The 8209-nt window shown below is 38.6% G+C and overlaps 1 long non-coding RNA gene across 1 annotated transcript; it reads right to left on the reverse strand.

The window, feature by feature from the left end:
• Positions 1-3371: 3371 nt before the first annotated feature.
• Positions 3372-3985, reverse strand: LOC110225057. Its single transcript, XR_002329473.1, has 2 exons — positions 3762-3985; positions 3372-3675 (listed from the first exon to the last, which is right to left on the reverse strand). It is a non-coding gene; the product is annotated as an uncharacterized LOC110225057 (long non-coding RNA).
• Between the last annotated feature and the right edge of the window lie 4224 nt (positions 3986-8209).

Below are 8209 nucleotides of genomic sequence, written 5' to 3' on the forward strand. Positions count from 1 at the left end.
AGATAGGACTAGGTGGGTGCTTAATTCTGGGTTTGGGTTGTGTTTAAAAGAAAAGAAAAGGGAAAAGAGTTCTTAGGAGAAGTAGCTAAAGTAAGAGAAGTCTAGTAAAGGATTTGGGAATGTTAAAGGAAAGAAAAGGGTTCTGTAATAGCTTAAAGAGAAAGGGTAAAAAGCCTTATGTTATAAAAAGAAAGAAAAGGGAACCCTAGTTGTTAAAGTATCCTAATCCGCTAGACAGAGCAAAATAAGAAAGCTTCTCCAAGGATAGAAAAGCAAAGAAAAGAAAGGAATGGTGTGAGTAAAAGCTGTAAATGCTTTGAGTGCAAAAGGGTAGAGTTAAGTTCATGATTCTGGGATTAGAAATAGGACCTCCATTTGGGTTTATATTGGTTACATTCTGGGTAGATGGGGTCTTATCCTTGTATGCATAACTTGATACTCACCTTTAGCATTCTACTAAAGCTCAATCATTCTTGAGAGATCCCCTGTTGCGATTTAAACCAGATATTTAAGGGACCATCTTTGTCTCTAAACCTTTACCCTTAAGCCAAATGTGTTCTTATCCAATGCATAGTATGATTCACGGTTCCTACTTAATCAATGTTAAAGGGAATGTGCTGATTTGAATGCTTGAATTGATTAAGGCAGAAGTTAGGTTGAGATGTGAAGGAGATGGCTAATGTTTTTAAGTAGAGATCAGTCAACCTTGCATTTTAGAATTAGCAACCTGGACATTGAATTCACTTACTCTATATGCATGTTTTGGTTCTGAGTCTCCACTTTCAAACCTCTTCTCCAGCTTAGTTCTATTTGTTTGCTTGAGGGCAAGCAAGAGCTAAGTTTGGGGGAGTTGATGTCTCTATATTTTACCGCTTTTAAGCACACTTTTCTCGTGCATTTAGCTAAGTTTCATCTCTTTTTCATTGCATCCATAGTCCTTTTCATATCATTTTCATCACTTAGTACGATTTGCATTGCATGGCATAGAATATTGCATATTGGATGTGTTTCAGGTATTTGGAGCTTATTTGGGACTTAATGGATGCAAAGAAGAGAATTGATGATTCAGAGCCAGTCTGAAGTCCCTCAAAGATCGACTCAGATGGAAGTCTTGCATTGCGATTTAGCTTCAGAGCTCTTCATACAAGTTATAGGCAATTGAGTTACCTTTCCAACGGAGGTGATTTCAAGCGAATCAGAGCTTTGATGCAAGAGTTATGGTGGTTTATTTGGAGACATATGCAGAAAACTGGTTGGACTCGACAGGAGGTCGAGCAGGCGCTCAGAAACCACCAAGGGTTGGACTCGACCACACCAACTCGACGTGAGGTCGAGTAGGAGACCATCAAGGAGCACCCTTTGAAGAATCGCTCCCCCTCGACCACATGGACTCGACGACACGTCGAGTAGGACGTCAGGAAGCTGTCTGGACACGGACTCGACCACGCAGGCTCGACGTCACGTCGAGTTGGTCTCCGCCGACTCTCTATTTTGTCCTGTAGCCAATTAGGGCAACCTAGTATTTCCTATAAATAGGGGTACATGCTATTGTCCAGCGGATATTCCTTTTACCCAGCAGATATTCCGCTGTTCTCTCATAAAACCTTGTTTTTGTAATCGTTTTTCCTGTTGATCCTTTGAGTTTTTGCATTTCTTTTCTTCATCAAAGTTGTAGATCTGTCTCTTATCTATAACATACTTGCTTTTCAATGATTTCTGGGTTTGAAACGTTTTCTGGGTTTTTATGCATGATGTTCTTCAGTGTTCTTGAGTAGTGGATTAGGGTTCTTGAGGATGAGATAGATTAGGTGTGGAATCCTTAGTATATTTAGGTGGTTAAGTGTAGAATTGCTTGATTTCCCTTCTGGTTTAGTAGATCTTAATGCTGTTTCCTCTCTGATCAATTGGAAGTTGATCTCAGACATTTCCACACCCAAAAGGTGTTTGATGAAATGTCTGAACCAACTATTCCAGAGATTTGCATACTCTAGCCCAAGAGATTGGATGTTTAGAATGCTTATTGACTCTATTAGATTGAATCTTAATGCCTGCTAGGTTATATTTCTTCAATGAGAATTGAGTATGAAAGTGATTTAGTTTGAGAATCTCTGTCACGAGAGTGGATTGATTTGTATTCGAATCTATTGTCTAGGGATAGCTTGATTGAGTTTGTTAACCACCTAGGTAGACTAAGGAGACTGCCATAATCGATTACCCCATTCCTCAGGACCTTTTATCTCTATTGGTTGTTTAAATCTCGTTTCTGTTAGCTTTTGTGACCATCTCGACCTGTGAGGCCTAGATCGTTTCTCTGCATTGTTAGGTTGCTAGTTTCTTTTCCAAAGCTTATGCATGATAGTTTCTGGTCTTTAGTTTACTTCTTGCTCTTGTTTACTTGCTGTTTAGTTCTCTTTTTACGCTTTCGAATTCGGTATGTGCATGTTAAATTGGTTGCTTAGGATCAATAGAAACACACAAAACCTTTTCACAATTGGCTTGACTTATTTGCTTTCTGTTCCATATCTTGAATGCTTGCAGTCACACTGAGATTGGATTGATAACCTAATATACTACAATGGCATGTGTATTAGGGATTGATACCTGTTAGAGAGATAAAGCAAAATCTTACTATCAGCCGTCTCTCGCCAAAGGTGAACTCGTGCGGGTGAAGGCTAGTGAAACCGTGGCAAGGAATTGCCTCGTCTCTTCTTCATAAATCTCACGGCGAACGGACTCCATGAATCGGTGAAGTCCAAGTGCATTCAACATCGTCTTCAAGACCAGGTTCTTTAAGAGTCGAATAATCGATAAGAAAGGTTGGTGTAAGGTTGATCTTGTTGATAGACTCTCGGTAATCAACATCATCTCTCATCGGTTGACCAATAAACTTCATTGGTAACTCTTTTCTCACTACAAGAAAACACTTCATTTGCGACTGTGAAAATGGTCGCTAAACAGTCGCAAAAGAGAGTTTTGCAACTGAATAACGACTATTTCTATTAGTCGCAAAAAAACGGTCGCAAAATTTCCTTGTCTCATTATAGTCGCTAATTTGCGACTATTTGGCGACTATAAATATATCGTCGTAGATTAACGACTAATCTGTGACAGGTGACAATATAGTCCTTTATTAGTAATCTGTGACAGGTGAATATCGTTGCAAATTTGCAACTATTTAAGGACTCATTTATTATGGTGACAATATAGTCCTTTATTAGTAACCATTTTGATACGAGATTTAGAGTTATTTGTAAATTTGTTTAGTCACAGTCTGGTCACATTTGTTAATTGTTCTGGTCACAAACTAGTCAGAATTTCTGAAACTTTTTGGTCACAAAATGGTTACATCTTATTAGTCTGAAACCTGTCCATTTCAAAAGCAAATGCATTCAAAAACCATTCAAATATCAATCAAGTACCATTCCAAACCATTCAAAAACTATCCTAATCAAAGCATAACATATCCTAATAAGTTCACATACATAGACAAAAGGAAACTAAAATCAAGTTGAATGATTTGAGGCGGTGTTAGATAGAGAAGAGGTTGGTGTGGTTCCAGTGGTGTGTCCTGCTGGTTGGACTGCAGCTCACCATATTCTTCATCCGGCGTTGACAGATTTCCTCGAACCACCATTGAACTGTCCCTGTTATCAAGGGATCCCAGGTGTGGATTTTCTAGAACACAAAGACATGAAGACCAGAGTTTGTGAAACAACAAAAATAATCATTAGATGTGAAGGATATAGGACAGAATAATGTACCGCGAACTCGATGAAGTATCTTTCTTGTCTCTCACGCGGCACACAAGTCCAGCTATAGTAGGGACCATCGAATTTGTTTTTAAAATCTTTAGTAATCTTCCTAACCAGTCTTGATTTAACATCACGAGTAAACATGCACCACTTGTAAACAAGTAGAAAAGTTAATAGTATCAAATACTCAAAAACAAAGTAAACCAGAAGTACCTAAGACATTAAGCAAAGTGTCTACACTCTGACTTGGTAAAAACTTCTTTGAACAACTCAAATGCATGAAATGTATCATTGAACTAAGACAACATTGAAAGGCAAACCAGAAGCAACAAAAAAAGCTGGCCAATAATCACACACTCTAACATTGAAAAGCATACCAGAAGCAACAAAAAAAAAGCAAACCAGAAACAATTTATTACATACTTTCAATGTTAGAGTGTACTGATTAGCTACTGATCATGTCACAAGCAAAGCCATATATTAAAACATCAAACTAAGACAATAGAGAAAGAAGTGATACGTTTAGACATCAACCTATACTACAATCAGACATCAACCAATACTACAATCAAACATCAACCTATACTACAATCAGACATCAACCAATACTACAATCAAACATCAACCTATACTACAATCAGACATCAACCTATACTCAGACACTCTAACTATGAAAAGGAACACAATTGATACGTTTATCAATAGAGAAAGAATTCAGACCAAGTGGTGTTTTCTCTCGGTGTTGGAGAGAGGACCGTGGTAAACTGATCCCGGTCTGGCACCTGAAGCAGAGCATTCAGAGCCTGTAGTGTTTCTTCCTCTAGCTCCGGCAACATTGGAGAAAACTCCATGAAGTTATTTCCTTGAGAAGAATAAGGCTGACTATGACCCACACTCGGACCATCAGAGTTCAGATGTGAATGTGGAGACGGTGGAGCCTCATCTTCTGGCTGCGGTTGATGCGGAGTAGGTTGCTGTGGAGTCGGTTGACGGACTTCTTCCTATGCTTGACGCTGTCGCGGTTGAATCTGAGACTGAGAGTTCACGAACAGCTGTTGTGGGGGTGGATAGTCTCGGACATGTACTGTAGAGGTTGAATGTTGGGGAACAATGCGAGGCTGCTGTACAGGCGGCTGAACCCGAGGATCTGGGACCGCCGGCTGTGTGAAATCATATTGAGGAGGTAGAGTTGTGGGTCTTTTCGGAGCAATAGACGTATCAGGAGCTCTCTAAGAAGCGTTGGGAACATTTCTTGTCCTCCGTCCTTGATACTAGGTTTTTTGCTATCAATTTCCCTAATATACTTTCATGTCATTGCAGTATAAGAGGTTATCAATCCAATCAGGTGCTCTCACTATCAATCAAGATATGCTCAGAAACAACTAAGTCAAGCCAAGCAGAATAGAGGTTTGTTTATCTAACAATCCTAAGCGAACATGCATAAAAACGATAAAACGACAGAACAGGAACGATCATGCATAAAGAGAAAGAACTATCAATACTAAGCAGCAATAAGCAACAGGTAAAGAGACAAGTAAATCAAATGAGATAAAAGGTCCTGAGGATAGGGTAATTGATTATAGCAGTCTCCTTAATCTACTTAGGTGGTTAACAATCCAAACAGGCTATCCCTAGACAATAGATTCAACTACAGACCAATTCACTCTCATGACAGAGATCCTCAAGCAATACCAGTTCCAGACCTAATCATCATTAGCGAAATCTAGCAAAGCAGGCAATAAGATTCAATCTAATATAGTCAATAAACATTCTAAACATCCAATCTCTTGGGCTAGAGTATGTAAATCTCTGGAGTAGTTGGTTCAGACATTTCATCGAACACCTGGTGGGTGTGGAAATGTCTGGGTTCAAATCCCAGTTGATCAGAAAGGAATAAGCACTAAGTACTACTAATCCAGAAGGGATTCAAGCAATTCTACACTTAACCACCTAAATAAACTAAGGATTCCACACCTAATCTATCACATCCTCAAGAACCCTAATCCACTACTCAGACATGCTCAAGAACACAAACCCAGAAATTTGCACAAACCCAGAAATCGCTAAAAACATCATATGTTATATATCAAAGCAAGGTAAACAACTTTGCAGAAGGAAATTATTGCAAAAACTCAAAGGATCAAAAGTAATTTGGATTACAAAAGTTTGCAGAAATATTGTTTAGAGGATAAAAACGATATCCTTTGGGCAAAGCCCTAAGAGGTCTATTTATAGCAAAAGTAGAAAACCCTACTACGCAAAAAGACAAAATAGAAAGTCGGTTTAGGGTCTACTTGAGCTGGTACTCGAGTGGCTTGGTCGAGTAGTCCATTCTTCAAAGGTTGCATCTTGCTCGGGTAAGTCTCTCAGGTCCAGTTCGAGTAGCCTGTTCGAGTAGGTTGGTCGAGTATGTCTTGGTCTTCTCTTCAGAAATCTGCTCGAGTATGTCTCTCAGGTTCAGTTCGAGTAGCCTGTTCGAGTAGGTTCTCCTGCAGCTGCTTTGTATCTAAAAACACATGATACAACTCCAAAATGCAAGAATGTATGCAACAGAGATGTAGAATGATCCTAAATGCGTAAAGTGAAGCTAAATGATGCAAACTAAGAGTTAAAGACATGAAACAAGGATGAAACTAGACTAAATGAGATGTAAATGCATGGTAAAAACTAGTAAAATATAGACATATCAACTCCCCCAAACTTATTCTTTGCTTGCCCTCAAGCAAACAGTAAAGATCAAGCTGGAGGAGAGGTTTGAAAGAGGAGACTAAGAACCAAAACATGCATATAAAGTAAGTGAATTCAATGTCCAGGTTGCTAATTCTAGAATGCAAGGTTGACTGATCTCTACTTTAAAACTTTAGCCATCTCCTTCACATCTCAACCTAACTTCTGCCTTAATCAATTCAAGCAATCACCTCAGCACATTCCCTTTAACATTGATTAAGTGAGAACTGTGGATCATACAATGCAATGGATATGAACTCATTTGGTTTAAGGGTAGAGGTCAAGAGACAAAGATGGTCCCTTAAAGATCTGGTTTAAATCGTAACAGGGGATCTCTCAAGAATGATTGAGCTTTAGTAGAATGCTAAAGGTGAGTTCCAAGTTATGCATACAAGGATAAGACCCCATCTACCCAGAATGTAATCAATATCAATCCAAATGGAAGTCCTATTTCTAATCCCAAAACATGAACTTAACTCTACCCTTTTGCATTCAAAGCATTTCCAGACTCTTACTCAAATCATTCTTTTCTTTTCCTTGCTTTCTATCTTAGGAGAAGCTTTCTTTTTCTTTGCTCTGTCTAGCGGATTAGGATTTCTTTAACAACTAGGGTTCCTTTTTCTTTCTTCTTATAACACAAGGCTTTTTGGCCTTTCTCTTTAAGCTATTACAGAATCCTTTTCTTTACTTTAACACTCCCAAATCCTTTACTAGACTTTATTTTACTTTAGCTACTTCTCTTAAGGACTCATTTCCCTTTTCTTTTCTTTCAGTGATGAACACAACCTTTTCTTTCTTTTAAGCACAACCCAAACCCAGAATTAAGCACCCACCTAGTCCTATCTAGTCCAGATAACGTGAACTAGAACTACATGAGATACTATCCTTGTCGGTACAGACCTAACACTTTCTACCAAGCTCAATCGAAATAAGGCCTCACAGTCACACACAAATGATAAATGGTTTGAAAGAAGGTTAAGGTTTAGGGTAGGGAATAACTTCTCCAAAGATGGGAGTCAGCTACTTGGACTAGCAAGAGGGATCAAAAGGTAAAAGAAAGTCCAAGTATTTTAAGGTATCCATAAGTTCATAAAACAATGCACAGTATGATAATTTCAAGTCAAAATTCAGGTTCAAATTGATAGGGAAAGGCATCAGATCAAAGCGAGTTTCAACTAAGAACAAGAAAATCAAGCGTTGAATTCAAAAGATGGTGCGGTCTTACTTCAAGTTCAATCGATTATGCATTAGAGAACTAACAACCTGGGCACTGAGTTCTACTTAGTGAATAAGCATATTTACAAGGTTATAATCATTATAATCTCCAATGCAAATGCATGATGCAACAGCCCTAAGTGAAAGCATACTAAAACAATCCTAAAATGACAATGCAAGCTATATGAACACTCTGTTTTTGTGAAACAATTTTCGAAAATTTTCAAATTTTTATGGTTTTTCTATGCCTTAGATGCAATGATGCAAAATTTGAAATAAGAGCAAAACAAACGATGTCAAATACTCCCTGAGCCCTCCCCCAAACTTAAATTACACAGTCCTCTGTGTAACAAAAGCTTGGAAGAGAGTACTTAGGGCAAACCAACAGAGAAACAAAATGAAAGATGGTATAAAAAATGGTGTAGTGGAGTCCTTACCTGGCCTAGGTGAAGAAAGCAGAGACATAGTCATCCATGCTCTCACTCGTGTAGCTCCAAGGTACTAGCTGGGATGAG

The sequence above is a fragment of the Arabidopsis lyrata genome (genome assembly GCF_000004255.2).
Source record: "Arabidopsis lyrata subsp. lyrata unplaced genomic scaffold ARALYscaffold_1, whole genome shotgun sequence".
In the NCBI taxonomy this organism is placed as follows: domain Eukaryota; kingdom Viridiplantae; phylum Streptophyta; class Magnoliopsida; order Brassicales; family Brassicaceae; genus Arabidopsis; species Arabidopsis lyrata.